General features: G+C 36.5%; 1 protein-coding gene across 1 annotated transcript in view; it reads left to right on the forward strand.

Annotated features, from left to right (window-relative positions):
- Nucleotides 1–17,367, forward strand: part of LOC129724286 (uncharacterized) — a 373,573-nt gene that overhangs the window by 86,859 nt on the left and 269,347 nt on the right. Inside the window, exon 2 of the mRNA XM_055679027.1 lies at nucleotides 12,340–12,500. The gene's annotated coding sequence lies outside the window, so the exon portion shown is untranslated. The remainder of the gene's footprint in view (nucleotides 1–12,339; nucleotides 12,501–17,367) is intronic.

The following is a 17,367-nucleotide window of genomic DNA, read 5'->3' on the forward strand; positions in this document are numbered from 1 at the left end:
TGGAGGTTCCAGATTCTACATCACAGCTGTCAATTTCGTTCGTTCTGCCCGGTGGCGATACATAAATCTGCATGTAATAGCAAAATGGAGCGCAGAGTTACAAAGGCGCCCACCTTCCTTCCCCTTGCTTCTGCCTGCCTCGCCAGGACAAAAACTTTCATCCCTCTCGGGCACAACCCGGCACCGACCGGTACTTCACCGATGATGATAGGGCGGTTCGCCTTCGGATTTTCTCCTCCCACATCCATTGACAGGGCGGTACTACTCCGAGTCCTTTACTATAGTCGTACATTCTATAATACGAACCGAAGCACAGCCACCTCAATCGCTTAATGTGTGTATAGGCAACGTGCCACAAATTTCCCGCAATTTATCAATGAATAACGGTGGCAGATAAAACTTTCCGGTTCTGCTTTCTGTTTGCCCTCCAGGGTTGTTCAAGAGCCGGTGACCATATTTAAGCACGGCAAAGCAGGAGCAAAAAGTGCGAAGTCTTTTTATGACAGCACGTAAAAATGTGGCACAGTGAAGCGAAAGATAACAAATGCAGACTCTCTAGCGTTCGTTGCTGGTTGCTGCCGTGGAAGGTGCAAAACACAAATAGAAAAACAAAGCCCTCCCAGAGGGAAATTCAGTTGATACATCTAAATAGCACGTCGAGTTTGCTCAAAGCTGAACGAATGCCAATTCGTAGTTGCCCGGTGCAGATTCAGGAAAAAGCCGGGACAGCGTGTAAACAAAATTGGGAACCAACCGTCGTTGGACGGTGTCATCGAAAGCTTCCCCAAGGCACGCGGTGGCTAGCAGGCAGGTAGCTACAACAACGTTTTCAACTCACGAAATCAAGTGCCAGACGTTAGTACCTACGGGTAGCGTGAAAGCAGAAAATCGCTCACGTTCCATTGGTGTCGGATATGATGAGATTGTAAAGTATGCTGCAAGGGAAAGGTACGGTAGCATTGGTTAGGAAAACATTTTACTCAGTTTTTTGGACTTCTACAAATTTGGAATAAATATAAAGTACTTTCAAATATCATTTGGGTTGGAATGAAAAGAATCTTGTTGGGAAAATTATTTATCCCTTAAAAACATTTCCATTCTTCTGACCTATGTGTATTGAAATGTTCTTCCAGATCGTTATAATAGAACAAAGATATTTTAACAGAAAAGATACAACAGAGAGAACACAAACAAACTAGTCCCTCCAATTGCAACAGAAATTAAAAGAAAGAAAAAAGAAAGATGCATCAAGAAAAATGAAAATAAGAAACAGTATCTTCTAACTGCAATACTTTAATAGGTAAGAAACCAAAAAGGAAACACGCAATCAATAAAATTCAAACACAACAAAACAAAAACGACTTCTTAATTAGGATGTAAAAATGTTTCAAAAAAAAACTACAAAACACAAAAAAAAATCAAAATTATAGAACGGCTGAACAAATTTGAAATTCGTTAGAAATTTGAAAACATATAAAGATATAAAACGAAGCATACAGAAAAAGACAAAAGCAGAATGATAATAAAAGAAAACTCAGATAAAACAAACAGCAATCGAAATAAAAAAGAAATAGTAGAACAGAATGCACGAAGCAAACCATAGAACAACAGGACAGCCAATACAACAGAGAAAGTAAAAATGGAGAAAAACTGAAATAACTAGATTAATAGATATAACATAGGCAAAGCATCGAATAACTACTTACAATAGATCGAAAACTGGTAACCAAACAAAATATGCCTAAAACCATCATAATACCTTAAGTGTTACGTTAAATAATTAGCAAAAATCAGTCAAAATGATACAAGAAACAAGAAAAGACGTCGTGTCTCCGTGAGACGTGTGTTTTTCTCCATTTTTACTTTCTCTGTTGTATTGGCTGTCCTGTTGTTCTATGGTTTGCTTCGTGCATTCTGTTCTACTATTTCTTTTTTATTTCGATTGCTGTTTGTTTTATCTGAGTTTTCTTTTATTCTCTACAAAATGGTTGGAATAGCAAAGCGGAAAATGTTAGAAAAACCTAAATTAATCCATCTAGCGGTCAGACTCAGTCTTTCTCATTCAAACTTATTTTTTGTAAAAATAGGTTTACATGAAAACTTCCATTCGATAAAGGAGTATTTGGGTTCTGAAATGTTGATGTTGTAATTAAAGTATAAAATATGAAATTTGACGTAATGTTAGTGCTTAAGAAATAGCGAAATAAAAGAAATGATTCTCAATTTCGAAAAATTAAATACCAGAAACGATACCATATTCAAATTATGTTGAGGCCACATAAATATTGATCAAAGCAGTTTTAGTTTTGAATATTCTCTGAATTCCTTTCCATTCCATAACTTCTGAACCACATATCAAATTGTTATGAAGTTTGTTATTTACAAGTTTGAGAGATGACTCGTTCGTATGAAACTAGTTATGTTCAAATAAGTCGTGTAATACTTGAAATAATATACTTTCGTTGTTTTAACAATTTAATACATAACGGTTGCTTGAGTTCGATAATAATCAAATGAAAAGAGAACGTACAGAGCAGCCAAACTTCGAAACCACGTGTTTAATTATAATTCATCAGTTAACCCTTAATTAGCCCGTTCATCTGATATCAACATTGTTCAAATCGGTTGTGTAGTTTCCAACATAGGGATGGGCGTACGGCTCACGAGCCGTTCATATGTACCGGTCCTTGAAAAAAAACGAAAGAACAAACGGCTCACGAAAAAGAACCACGGTTCTTTGAGCGCACCAAAACTGTTTGGTTCGCGCGAACCAGAAGTTTACCGAGACAACACGAACTGCCAACGCTCGTGAATCATTGTGAACCATGAGCCATTCATATTAGTCGGTTCAGAACCGTGAGTGAGCAGTTCAGAGCCGCTCTTGCAAAAGAGTCGTTTCGCCCACCCCTATTCTAATATAATGATGTTTCGTGATTTTCACATTTCGATACATTGCATACGAAGTTACAGTCCGATAACAGCAAAAGTCATTCCAAATACAGTGTATTATGAGGCAGCTAGACCTTTCATTTGACACTAATTTTGTGGGAATCGGTTCAGCCATCTCTGAGAAAAGTAAGTGAGTTTAAGTAGTCTTCGGAATATGTTTCTTTTCATAGCTTGATTTCACATTTTTAAACATAACAGGCAAAGTAATAATCCGATTGCAAAAAAAATCAAAAGGGTCTTATGGGGTAACTAGACCTTCCATATGACACTGATTTTGTAGAAATCGGTCCAGCCATCTCTGAGATACATGAGTTAGATTAAACAGTCTCTAGAACACATTTCTTTGAATAACTTGTGAAACCAATGTTCAACCTTGATGAAATTCAAAAGTTCTGGGTTTCCTCGGTAGCCCGTTCATTTAAAACTAATTTTGTTCAAATCGGTTGTTTATTTTCTGAGATAATGATGTTTCATGATTTTTCAATTTTGATACATAACTTCTAAACTAACAATCCGATTACAATAAATTCAATAAGGTCTTATGGTATCATTTGCAAATAATTTCGTGAATATCGGTCCAACCATCTCTGAGAAAATCGAGTTAGATTGGGAGAGCGTTACACACACACACACATACACACACATACACACACATACACACTCATACACACACGCACACACATACAGAAAATGCTCAGCTCGTCGAACTGAGTCGAGTGATATACGACATTCGGCCCTTTTAAGCACTTTTATACCTTTAGTTTTTAGTTGCTATACCTTTCTAGGAGAAAGGCAAAAATCTCGCTTTTATTTAATTAAAACGTGATAACAAACACAATGTAAAAAGCGATTATAAGTAAAAAGAGACTAACGATAGAAAAAGCAAACAAAACGTGAACGAAAGCCAAAAGGAAAACTGTGAGAAACTGAATAGTGAATAGTATAAAAGAAAAAAAAACAGGAAGACCATGTAACGATTATAGCCAAAGTAAACTTGTAAGCAGAAGGGTAATAGAAGAGAATACAGATTGCACAGTCGCTGGAAGAGAATTAACTGAAAAAAATGGGAAACAGTGAAAAATGGACTAAATTCTGCCTTGAATCATAATAAAAATAAGGAATTGAAGTGAAGATCCAATGGAACAAAGTAAGATATAAAATCGACCAAAAAATATCTCGAATAACCTGAAAGCCAGAGTGTCCCAATAACAAATGAGGAGAGAACAGAGTGAGAAGAAAATACAATATGACAATTGTAACAAAAATCTATGTGACCGATTTCACGCTAACTCGATCAGGTGTTAGCAGCATCATTTTAGGCCTGCAAATTTGCATACATTTTTCATGAAAATTATTCTGGATCAATATTTGGAAAGGGCTAATTTATAAGTCAATACAACACCAATAGATAGAAAAACGTTTTAGGGAATTGTCCGAAATTTTTTTTAGCTTTAGTAAAAAAATATTATGAGATTCTACACTAAAAAAAACTGATTTTGAAAACAGAAAGTAATTTTAAGAGATTCAGATATCTCAGATTTTTTCCTAATAAGTTTAGTTGTTCCTCTGCTCTGCTGCTGTTGAACATTTTATAAAGGGCACTCTTTTTCTTCCTCTGTGTGGACTCATCACTGCGACCAGAGACATTTTGATCTATTGTGATATTGTCCAGGTGTTTTCTGTACTCCGCACTTCATATTATTGGCAGTATCATTATTGAAGTGAATGATACGTTTTTTTTTATTTATATCCGTGCTTGTGTGTGAGAGTTTACCCTTTCATTTCAAGCTTACTGCTCTACTATACCGCCGAGCCTCTTTCCTATCCTACCAATATCGCCAAATTACAATTCCCTTCCCTGAGGCTACACCTAACGTTCCTCTCTGGCCAGGATTATTCTAAGAGGGACTTATTATGTCAAGAGGAAGGAGTCTTGTCGAAACCACGTTCCTCGTGCCAATATCGCCAATCACAATTCCCTGTAGAGGGTAAATATTTCTGAAATCAGTTTTATTATAAGAAGGACTTATTTTGTCAAGAGGAAGGAGTCTTATCGAACCTCGCTTCCTCCTACCAACACCGCGTCACAATCACAATTCCCTGAAGAGGTACTCATGCTTCATCTCTGGTCAGGTTTATTATAAGTAAGACTTATACTTTTGTCAAGAGGAAGGAGTCGTATCGAAAACTCGTTCCTCCAGCCAAGACCGCGTCATTATTACAATTCCCTGAAGAGAACTGTAATACGTTACTCAGAACAGTTTTATTATAAGAGGGATTTTTTTATTAGGATGAAAGTCAGCAAGGGTACTATAAAATTCAGCTTGAAGGAAGGGTATGTAGTAGAGAACCTGAGAATGAACCCATGTTAAAGTCCTTTGACAACCAAATGGCCTGATTCTACTAAGATTCGAACCCACGACCACTCGCTTATCAAAGTGGACTCTGTAACCTTGCGGCTACGAAGCTCTCTTCGGCGAATGGTTATCCGAAATGATGATAATTGAACAAACTTGCCAGTTTGTTACTGTTGTCAAAAATATAAGAGCACCTGTTGGTGCTCCACAATTATGTGATTGAAGTAGTTAAGATTTTTCATCATGTGTAACAGACGGAAAACCGCTAATTTCAGCAATCGCAAGACAAGAAAAATTCAACATTGCCTCAAGAATGTGTTGGTGGCCGGTTGTAATATATACTTGTTCTAGTGCTGAATGGCAGCAGATAACAGAAATGCAGCACTTACGCTATTGCGTCTTAAAACAAAACGGTTATAGTTCGACATCACAGCAGAATTTCCACCTTCATACTCATGTCTACTGTCGGCAGTATCAAACACGCAACAATCTGCTTCCATACGACTTTAGTCACAACTATTTTTCTAGTTATCCCATTCCACAACGTGCGAAAAAACTATGTCAGAGCGGATATCGCGCGCTATCTGGAACATGACGCATTTATGCGATAATTGAATGAAATTTGCTACTGCAGCAACCAGCCTTTTTCAAAGCTACTAAATGTATTTGGAAGAGCATAATGAATGGTTATTACTAAACTGCAACTTTGATTGCAGTTTGATGCTGCTGCAATCGCGCAGCAGTGTGATGTATATTACGATTCATTGATACTGTGCATCACAAGCGGTATATGCGAAACAAATCCGACTCCAAACAGAAAAGTTCAGCAAGTTCTGCTCATGGTGCTGAGTCCGTTTTATAAAATTCATAACACTTCATTAACAAGGATGTAACGTCTTGAAGAAGACGGTTATTGCTTGACATCACAGCAGAATTCCCACCTTCATACTAGTGTCTACCGTCGGCAGTATCAAACACGCAACAATCTGCTTCCATGCGACACGGGGAAGGAAAAATTTTTTCGTTCCAAACCGCGCAACACGACACAATACATGTTATTTTGTTGCCTTCATGAGAGTGCTATCGGTCCGGCTAGACAGAATGTCCACACGAAATCATTTTTGTACATCCGTGCTACGAGACTGAGGAAAAACTTTAAAACTAAAAACAAAGGTGGAGCTTATCAAATGATCGCTCTGAGCCAGAATGAGTGAGATGTATTTTTTTTTCGAACGTTGTAGAATGGTATAACTGGAAATTATTTAGTCACACCTTTTTTTCCAGTTATCCCATTCCATTCCATTAAAGCAAAAATAATATACGAAACATATACGGAAAAATATATCGCTTCACACCATTAAAATGATTAACCCTAATCGAGTGTATTTACAAAGCTATTGCAAAAAATTATTGACATAAAACAGGCTGTCGAATTTCTACGTTAACCTTGCGGTCGTCTCTTACAAACAACCTCTTCCACTTATTTTTTGACATCGTGTTAACCCGGATGAACATATTATCATTTATTTATGTTGAAATAAAAAAATCGAACATGAGAGTGTACACATTACACGCAATATTTTAGAAATGGTAATTAGTGTCACGCCGGTACACGCCACCGCCGATAAATACCAACGGCGTCACGCCGGCGCACAGTGGTTTAAAACGCGAAAAACGATTTCGTCAGCCTTTTGAGTATAAAAATGCCATTTAAATGCTACAATGTATTCGACAAAGTTTTTGTAGATCTTAAGGGGCATCTTCTGATGTAAATAAATTTTTGATTAATTCACCTAAAAGTGAGATAAAAATTTTATTTTTTCATTTACTTATCAAATCAAAACAAAGTCTTCAGCAAAGTTGTAGACAATCTTATTTAGAAAAACTTTGCTGAAGACATTTTGGTTCTATCTCTTGAAAACCGACCACATACAGGTAGTTTTATACACAGACATCCTTAAAGTTTCTAAAAATCGAAAAATACCAAATAACTTTTTCTGAAATGATTTTAGAGGCCTACTATGTTCTAGACATTTTTTCATATTTAAAAAATACATCATTCTGTCGAACATACCTTGTGAAAATTTTCAACTTTTTCATATGGTTCAGGACATTTTAGATAAAAAAATGCACTTTTTTGAAATAAAATTTCTCGAAAAGCTGCAAAAACAACAGTCTTCACTCGGAAGACGGGGATTAGTACTAGCTTCCCCAGGTGGTTTCACTAGTTTCTTGCAGGCTCTTAAAGACTTGGGCGTGGGTGAAAAAATTAGTTTTTTTTTGTTTTTATGCGTTTTTTCATGTTTTTTTCTTGAAAGCTGTACAAAATGGAAACGATTTTTGATTTTTCATTAAAAAGTTTGAATAGCATTTATATTTACGGCACCGTGCATTATTCGGAAAACATACAATATAGAAAAAATTGATTTTTTCCGAAAATACTTGTTATGTCACTAGTGTATGCAAATGCCAAGGTTTTGTTTTAACAAAATTAGCAACATTCTTTGACGTTTTTTCAAAGGTTGAATTCTGAAAAGAAAATTTCAGCTAAGAAACAGATACCCTTGTTATATTTTTTTTATTCGGACATACGGAGGTATTTTGGTATGGATTAGGTACTTGCATATGGACAAAATTAAAAAAAAATAAGGGTATCTATCTCTGAGCTGACATTTTCTTTTCAGAATTCAAGCATTGGAAAAACGTCAAAGAATGTTGCTAATTTTGTTAAAATAAAACCTTGGCATTTGCATACACTAGTGACAATACAATTATTTTCGGAAAAACTCAATTTTTTCTTTATTGTATGTTTTCCGAATAATGCACGGTGCCGTAAACATAAATGCTATTCAAACTTTTTAATGAAAAATCAAAAATCGTTTCGATTTTGTACATCTTTCAAGAAAAAAACATGAAAAAACGCCTAAAAACAAAAAAAAACTATTTTTTTCACCCACGCCCAAGTCTTTAAGAGACTGCAAGAAACTAGTGAAACCACCTGGGGGAGCTAGTACTAATCCCCGTCTTCCGAGTGAAGACTGTTGTTTTTGCAGCTTTTCGAGAAATTTTATTTTAAAAAAGTGCATTTTTTTATCTAAAATGTCCTAAACCCTATGAAAAAGTTGAAAATTTTCCCAAGGAATGTTCGGCAGAGTGATGTATTTTTAAATATAAAAAAATGTCTAGAACATAGTAGGCCTCTAAAATCACTTCAGAAAAAGTTATTCGGTATTTTTCGATTTTTAGAAACTTTAAGGATGTCTGTGTATAAAACTACCTGTATGTGGTAGGTTTTCAAGAGATAGAACCAAAATGTCTTCAGCAAAGTTTTTCTACAGAAGATTGTCTACAACTTTGCTGAAGACTTCGTTTTGATTTGATAAGTAAATAGAAAAATAAAATTTTTTCTACGCCGCTGCCGCCGATGATATGGTCGGCGCACAGATCTAATCTGCACCACTCCCCCTTCCGGTTTGTACTTCACCAGATATTGTCCGCAACACTTTCCGTTCAAATACGGCCAGTGCGCGTATGTCCTCCGTGAGCAGTGTCACGGTTTCAAGTCCATATGAAACTACTGGTCTAATTTGGCTCTCGTACATCGCCAGTTTCGTGCGGCGCCGTATTCTCTTTGTACTAAGTTTCCTATGAAGGTCATAGTAGGCCCGATTTCCAGCCCGAATAAATCATTGGATCTATTTAGGGGAACTGCTCCATTATTTATCTCAGCCCGTATATTCATCTCATTCAACATGTAAACACAATTGAAATAGGAAAAAACGCATATTTTCTTCTTAAACCAATCTGCTAATCCATGGAATGGGTTCTTCTTAGTTCACTTTAGATTCCTCATAAAGTATAATCTTCAAAAACTCACTTTAAAGCACTGAATTTGATATTATAGTCGGGCATCTGCGTTCGAAAACTCATTTAATTCAATCACCTACCTCAGAAAACAAAATCCGCGCATCGTTCTATATGGCTACAACGGGACTCGTTCAGCAGCCAACTAAAGTTTTCTTCATCACTAGCGAACCACTTTTTATTTTAATCACTAAACAAAATCACTCACTACACTAAGAATACTTTAATCTTTGAAATGTTCACCTCAAATTTCCTAAAACAAGCTTGAATTAGCATAAATATATGAGATGAATTTAAACAATTCCTAAATTTCAACTGTATGTATTCTCATCTGTTTTCACTGCGTTGAAGAAAATCAAGAGTTTCCAAAACAGTTTCTGTTAATACAAAAAAATCATAACGAAAATGTTGAATTATTCCGACATAATTGACATAAACCTACCGCACTGTAGTGGTTACCTAGGTTACCTATTTTGCACATAAACAACTGCAGCGGATATTTAGGTAACTACTACGACGGGCTGCGGCTACGTTCATTCATTATAATGTGATTCATTCATGATTAACAGTGTGATGAATATGGGGGCGTCGTGAGCTGAATAATTGAGCAGTGATTCAAGTTTTGAGATGGATATGGAAGCGTTGTGAAAAATGGTTTGTTTTACAAAATTCAGGATAAATCTAGCAAATTTTACCAAATATACAATGCTAAACGATTTCATAAGAGCGCGTAAGCATATTTAGCTTATTTGGTCAATTATTTCGTGAAAATTTGGTGTTTAATCCGTGCATTCTTCGTGAATATCGGCTTAATGAGATGAATAATGGAGCAGTTCCCCTACTTCTCTTATTGTCGGTAGTTACCAGAGATCCCAAGTAGGTATATCTATCACTTCGAGTTCTTCGTCATTTATGATTTTTGCCGTTAAGAGGCAGTTCGCGAGAGGCGCAACCGCATGTTGTTTTAATGTTCTCCGATTGGGCTGAAAGTACGCTGCAGGATCAATCAATGCACGGTGTTGTCTAACTTACCTGAATAAGTCAGCTACTAAGCAAAGCTAAGTTGATAACAGGAATACTGAGCGGCCGAATGATGCAAATACACTGGGGTCGCTTTTTACGCGGGTTGTTTTTATGCGTTTTTTTTTCGAAAGATTATTTGTACGCGGTATCAAATAAGTTTAGTATAAATATATCTAATCTAATCTTTCAAATGAGGTGCAACCAACCGCGTAAAAAGCGACCCCAGTGTATTTTACGTATGTGAAAAAATGCACACGTAGTCGACAATGCCACGAGAATAAGCTCTGTTGGTGGTCCAACAGAAAAAATATTGTACTATTCTATCCTATGAATAAGTTTTCTTTGTTCCACTCAAAACATGACAGAGAAAATCTTCGTACTGCCCTTGCCTATCCCGCACTTTAACTCTATAACTCTCATCCATATAACAAAGTAATTTTTTTGAACATACGATAGCTAGCAGACTAGCGAAACGAACGAAACGGGGTTTTGATACCGGCATAAGGGTCCTTCCGAACAATGCCTTCTTGATAGAACCTATCATCAATCACTGCATATTTGCTTGAGAGCATATTTATAGACCCACAATGCGAAGAAATACCAATCGCCTTTATCTTGACGCATGGGTTAACTTAGATACTTGGTTTCGAGTTCGATGAAAAATATTCGGTGTTTTTTTTTGTATCTATGTGAAAATGCAATATCTGTCCCTTGGATCAAAAGATAAAACTCCTAACTAATTGGCTATCACGTTCACTCGAGCGGCTCTTTAAGCTGTGAAGACTCTTTCTTAATGTTATATATTGAGACTGGATCCTTAAATATAAATCATAACACAGTTGGATTTTTTGACAGCCACCGTCGGAATGCCGAGTTCTGCTGAAATTCGGTCAAACAATGGGAGGCAAGACGGGGTATCGCGTGAGTATCAGTCATTTTCCGGACGGACTGGCCCGTGTGTTTCGCCAATTGGCCAGCCACGCATGAATTCCTATGCATAGCGATAGGAAAAACTTCTGCTACCGACAATCAGGTTGAAGTTATTGTCAATCGATACTTCTTCCTACCGAGAAATAGCGCAATTTTCGACACGATCAAATTGCAAATTTATACACAGTGTATAGTTTTCCGGTTGCGACGTCGAAAGCGGAAGGGGAGGCAGCGTTCTTTAGAAACAAACCCAAACCCATTTACCATCGTTTCGGTTGTGCGAATCACGCGAATCATTTATCACCGAACTGTCTCATTGTTCAATGCTGACGAAAAAAAAGGTTTCCACTTGTACGGACATACTGTGCTAAGGTGTGGAAACTTTCCTCTCACCGCTCCTAATGCCAATCGAATTATTAGAAAGTAATTCGATGGGATTAGCGAAATGTTTAAAGTCACCTCCAATTACGGTTCGGTTCGGGCTCCACTTCATTGATTCGGTCTGAAGTTACATGCCACTTTTTTGGCTGCCCTCTTCACTAGGCTCATAGATTTTCGTTGCCCCGGATCGAGACAGATAAGCGATAATGGGTCGTCAATCCTGGATTGGCAAACCGGGGCGAACCTGGCGGCGGCTGGTGGAATAAAATATATATAACAAAACGGATTGTTACTCGACCGGATTGGGCTTGATTGGCGGTGCGTGCTGTGGCATCGGACCTGTTTATATAAATCCTGGCACTCGCGCGTAACACACACGTCGAGGTCACATCTGAATGGTCGATCCGTGCTCGTGGAAATATCTATATGTGCGCAGTCCGAACCAACCACGCAGTAATTCACACATTTTCACCATATATCAAGCGGTGACTGGTCAGCAGGCTCGTATGAATAGTGTTAGAGGGAAAAAAAATGGCCACGCACAGAGGTGAAACCAGCAGCAGGGTTGATTCCGCTTACGTGTTTTACTGCTTTCGTCCGTTCAGTCAGAGAACTGTTTTCTAGCCCAATCGGTCGAAAGTACCATAAATTTAGTTGAACGATATCGGAAGTGCTGCCACGGAACTAATCACTAGGGAAATGGATACAGTCCAGCGGTAAACCGAGTTTGGCGGTTTATTTTAAAGTGCTAAGGCTATTCGTTCGCTACTTTTGAGTGTAACTGGCGAATTATATGTAGCTAATTGCTTTTTCATGTTTAATTTTCTCGTTTCAGGACACTTCATGACTTTGCCAACCAATTTGAAAGCAACTGTGAGTGGATATTATTCACAACAAACAATTGCTGAATTATTCCAATGTGCAACGAATATAGCTTTCCTGGTAATGGTAGCAATCGCGCCCGTATAAGTGCATCGTCCTACAAAAAATGCGCTGGTGAGTTTGAACAAATGCTTTTCCGTTTATTGTTATCGCTTTTAATATTTGTGAAAAAAGGCGACATCACTGTGAGACCAATTCATATTTCAACTATCGATTGTTTCGATCATCATCGGCCGTTACCGTTGGATTTCCAAAAACTCCGTGGTTTTCGAACACAATAACCTGGGCCCATGTAAATTTTAACAATCCGAAGGTAATGAAGAGCTCGGGACAACAAGCTAATTCTCACTACGGAATTCCTACTTGCTAATCAATACAAAGGCCAATCATTTCCAAATGCGGGCTTGTTTGGAAATTAGGAAATGGGATTGTTTATCCAATAACGAGTGTTACAGGAAGGGACTGTGATTGTGCAAGTGAAATCCCGATCAGAAAAACAAAACAAAAATGTAACAGAGGCTGTTAGTTTGTTATGTGAAAAACCTTTCAGGTTGTGTTTTAATTTTGATTCCGTTAGGTGTTAAAATAACAGAAAACATAACAAAAAATATTCTACTAATATCAAACTTTGTTACTTACGTATCAGCTTTCTCACAAAATTAGATAGCACATAGAACAGTACAATAACAACCATTGTTATAAACAACAGGTTTTGATAGAGACGAAAAAATGTTAGAACAACTCCATTTCATGATTTTTAATTATAACTTATTCAGATTCAATTTTGTTATTCAAAGCAAATGGAAAAATGCCAAATCGAATCAAAACATGTTAATTGTATCTTCCGTTGATAGAATTTTGTAATTATTTAGTTATGCTCTTCTGATCGGGAAGGGAATAGTTCAGGATCTATATGAGCAGATAGCGTTTTCAGCCAGAAAATATGCGAGATTTTATCCGTTTTCTGAAACTTTTTTAAAAAAAAACGACATAACTTTGTAAAAATATATAGGTCGGAAACTGTTTTTGCTTACGCAGATTTTTCGTATGCTCAGGGCTGAAAGTGGTCAAACTGGTCAGAAAAAATGACTTTAGTAACCAAAATTTCGAAAAAAGTGACCAAAAAGTGACTTCAAAGCTCAAAAAAGTGATCAAAAAGTGACTTAGAAACTTGAAAAAAGTGACCAGGCTTTTTCTGATTGTCTTGCATAAATCGTTAGAAGGGAACAGTTTTTTCCAAAGAAATTAAAATAAATACTTGCATAACAGAACATTACGCTAAAATATGAAAAATGTTGATAAACCTATAAAGCTGAGAGCGGTGATGACAATTCAACAATTCAGGAGGCCTCTCAGTATAAAAAAGCAGAGATAAAAGACACTATAGAGCATTTCCAATTTAAAACAAAGAGAATCGAATCCAACTTGAAGCATAGAGGAAAAAGCTGTTTTTGCTCTCCCAATTGAAAATTTAAAAAATATCCACTAAAGCGCATACTGTTTTATACTGTTTTCCGATGAGTTACTTATTGTTTAATGAGGAAAAATATTTTTTTCCTTACTAATGAACACCTCCCAGATTTTCTAATGTTTTCTAAAGACCCTAACCCTGTAAAACATTGATTAGGGAAACTACAAAGCAAACACTTGCATAAACTTGCACATACAACCGACTCTTCAAGATGCAGCCGATCGATTAGGGTGCCAATGGAATGTATAGGAACAAAATGTGCTTCGAATTTCGTTTGGCGGTGGAGCGCAGAAATTTCGTTTTCTCAAATAAAAAATTGCAATGCAAATTTTCGTTCGATCGTTCTTCGGCCAGTGGTTTCACTCAAGAAATTGTCGAAATCGATTGTTTTATGCAAAATGTTCTAAAAATGCTTAAACATCGAAATCTGGTACTATCGTAAAAAATGTTTTGAAAAAAAATCGATACTGTTTTTTTTTCATCGGTCAAAAAATAAAACTTTGATCACTACCCAATCCCGTTGAGCTGAAATTTTACATCCAAAGGTGAATACACGAAACTTTTAGCCCTACCGCTATACGAAACTCAAAGGACTATATTTTTTCAGACATTCCATTGGCCCCAATTAAAAAATTTCCAGAAAGTCGATTTTTTTAAAAAAAACTCAGACATTTTATTAATTTTATTATTTTAATGAAAGGCATTTAGCATAAAAAAATCTATTTCGACATTCTCATGAAATTTTTTTCCTTCGGAAAGTCGGTTTTCATCTGTAATGTTTGGTTTTGAAATAAATCGACTTTGTACTTAGAATATTATCGAGCTTAGAGAGTGAATTCATTTTAAATGGAGGATTTCATTGCAATTACTGAGATATTCATGACAATCAGTGGCAACACGCTGGGTAACACCCGGGCGGAAACTTTCCAAGTCAACTGCAAGGTTGCAGTAAAATTATCTTGTAGCCAATAATTGTAATATATTATGTTTTCAAATGAAATAATAACAGCATTTGAAGCAAAGCAAAGCCTTGGTGCTACATTCCGTATTGGAACTCGACCTTCTGTTTATTTTACATAGACATCGAAGCCAACTGTTTTAGTGTACAGAGCAATTGCAGGGCTAGCGCAACGATCCTGCTGAAACCAACATTCTCACCCGAACCGGGACTCGAACCTGCGACGACTGGCTTGTTAGGCCAGCATCGTATCTCAAGACCAGCTGGAAGGGAATAACAGCATTTATTCAGTTTAATACCACTTCATGGTTTTAGCAGATTTTAAAACGTTTTGGCTTAGCAACAGCAAATTGTCCATTAACATCATCAAAATCAGTAGAGTAAGCACGGTCGTTTTCAATTGACAATTGGTAATTGATAACACTCGTCGACAGAAGCGAGAAAAAATTCTCTAAACTTTAACCGGAAAAATGAAAATTTATAACTTTTAACCGTTCCACAGAGGAGTAACTCGAGTGAAACCTGGCCAAACTTATTTCCGCTCCTATTTAGCAATATTTTGGGTAATATTTGATTGTGAAGCGAAAATAAATTTGATTTCATTTAATCATTGTTTTTCAGCTCTGTTTGGAGCATGAGGCAGAGACCCAGGTATTTTATTTTTTTCTATGTCCCATGTACGCGCAAGCTCTTAACGTCAAAATTTGTTAAAAATAGCATTTTTCAAACGGGTCGCAAATGTCAATCCGGACGTTTCCGGAGGAGATATTAACAAGAATATGTTCGTGATGATATGAACATTCATCCCCCGAAGTTTATATGATAGTATTCCACGGAATTTGACATCTTTTTCAATATCGAAAACGCTTGAAAGTACATAAAAATTACTAATTTCGAAAAGTTCCTAAGAGTAGTTATAATTTTTAGTTCCGGAATTTCTATCAACCGGTTTACTGGAATTGAACATAGAGAATTCATTTCGATTCCCAAAAAAGAAGCTTGAAAATTTGTCGATGTATACAACACTCTCAGCATATGTAAATATAGTTAAAACTGAATCGAATGATTGCATTTCGCAAGGCATTTATTCAAGCTGCAGAATAAATGTAGCGGCACCAAAAAGCTTAAAAAACTTTTTTCTTATTTTGGCCAGCTTTTTGTTCTAGGCACTCCTCTGGTCGTTCCTAAGAGTTTTGAGGCCCCTAGTAAATGTAGAAGTGCATCAAAACGCCGCAGAGTAATTTCTCGCCGGGTTCGTTGCTTACGGGAAAATTTATTTAAATCTCTGAAAAAGTTATCTTTGCTATGAGCATCAAAATTCAAAGGAATGGTTGAAAAGCTAGAAACTCATCTCGATTTTAGGCAAAACCTGTGTTTACCAGTTTAATTATTCTCCCTGATGGCAGCTATGGAGATGACACTCATGAAAAACATTCTCATTGATTTCACGCAATTGACCTTCTTTTTTCAAAAATTGAGAACGTATTGGGTAAGGCAAATTTTAGTCGAAAAAAGGGAACAAATACAAAATTGTAGAAATTTAAAATTTTATCGTGATGGATAACTTATTGTACATAATGAACCATTATTTAATTTGATTGAGATATTAAAGTCAATAGCATAAAATCATTTCTTATATCGTCGTAGGACGTTAATTATGTGTGATATTTCTTTGAAACGATTCCCTCATTTTCCTCCGAGGTGGTCCTTTAGGTTGAAAATTACAAAAATATGTTTTAAACGAATGTAAACAGTCAACATTTTCCGTACAGCTTGAAAATTACATTTGGAATGCGACACGACTTCAATTGAGGCGTATTTGCAGTCATTTTTTCTCGGTTTTTGAAGAAATAAATATTATCTACAGCTTAGCCAAAACAGTTCTGGCTTTTGAAAAATTTTCAATCATCCATTACCATTTACCAATTTTACAAAAGCCCTTTTCAAAAGTTAGTCGTGACTCAAAAAAAAAATAATACCACAGAATGATACGAGTGCGTCTTGAACTGTCCTACAGATCAGACGTTTTTTCGGTTGCTTGTGGACTGGTCTTTGACTGCCTATAGCTTCAAAGTTTGTGTTTTGTCAGTGTGTCTTTTAAAGACTACCTGAAAGTTATTTCCCATCAGTCTTTCTCAAGACTACCTACTTTTGAATTTAACATTTGTTTTAACTTTTTTCGTATCACCTGAAATGGCTGGACGGAAAAAGAAACCTTGCATCGCTGCGGGGAGGAAAAGAGAGGCATCTCTCTCTGACACTTCGAGTGTCTGTAGTGACAATCCTTTTGATATTTTGCCTGAGCAAGGAGCTGGTGAAATGGAAGTTATTAAAAATGAAACTATACAAAATATAAAATCTTTAAAAAAGGAGAAAGTTCCCCCTATTGTGGTAACTATTTCTTCTGAATTTAATATATTCAAAAAGGAACTTTCAACGTTTGTTTCTGACGTTAAAGTTACCTATCAGATTGGCCGTAGAGGTGAATGCCGCTTATTAGCCGACTCAGTAAAGGGTCGTGATCGTCTTGTTCAGTATTTAACTGACAAGAT

The sequence above is a fragment of the Wyeomyia smithii genome, chromosome 2, assembly GCF_029784165.1.
Source record: "Wyeomyia smithii strain HCP4-BCI-WySm-NY-G18 chromosome 2, ASM2978416v1, whole genome shotgun sequence".
In the NCBI taxonomy this organism is placed as follows: domain Eukaryota; kingdom Metazoa; phylum Arthropoda; class Insecta; order Diptera; family Culicidae; genus Wyeomyia; species Wyeomyia smithii.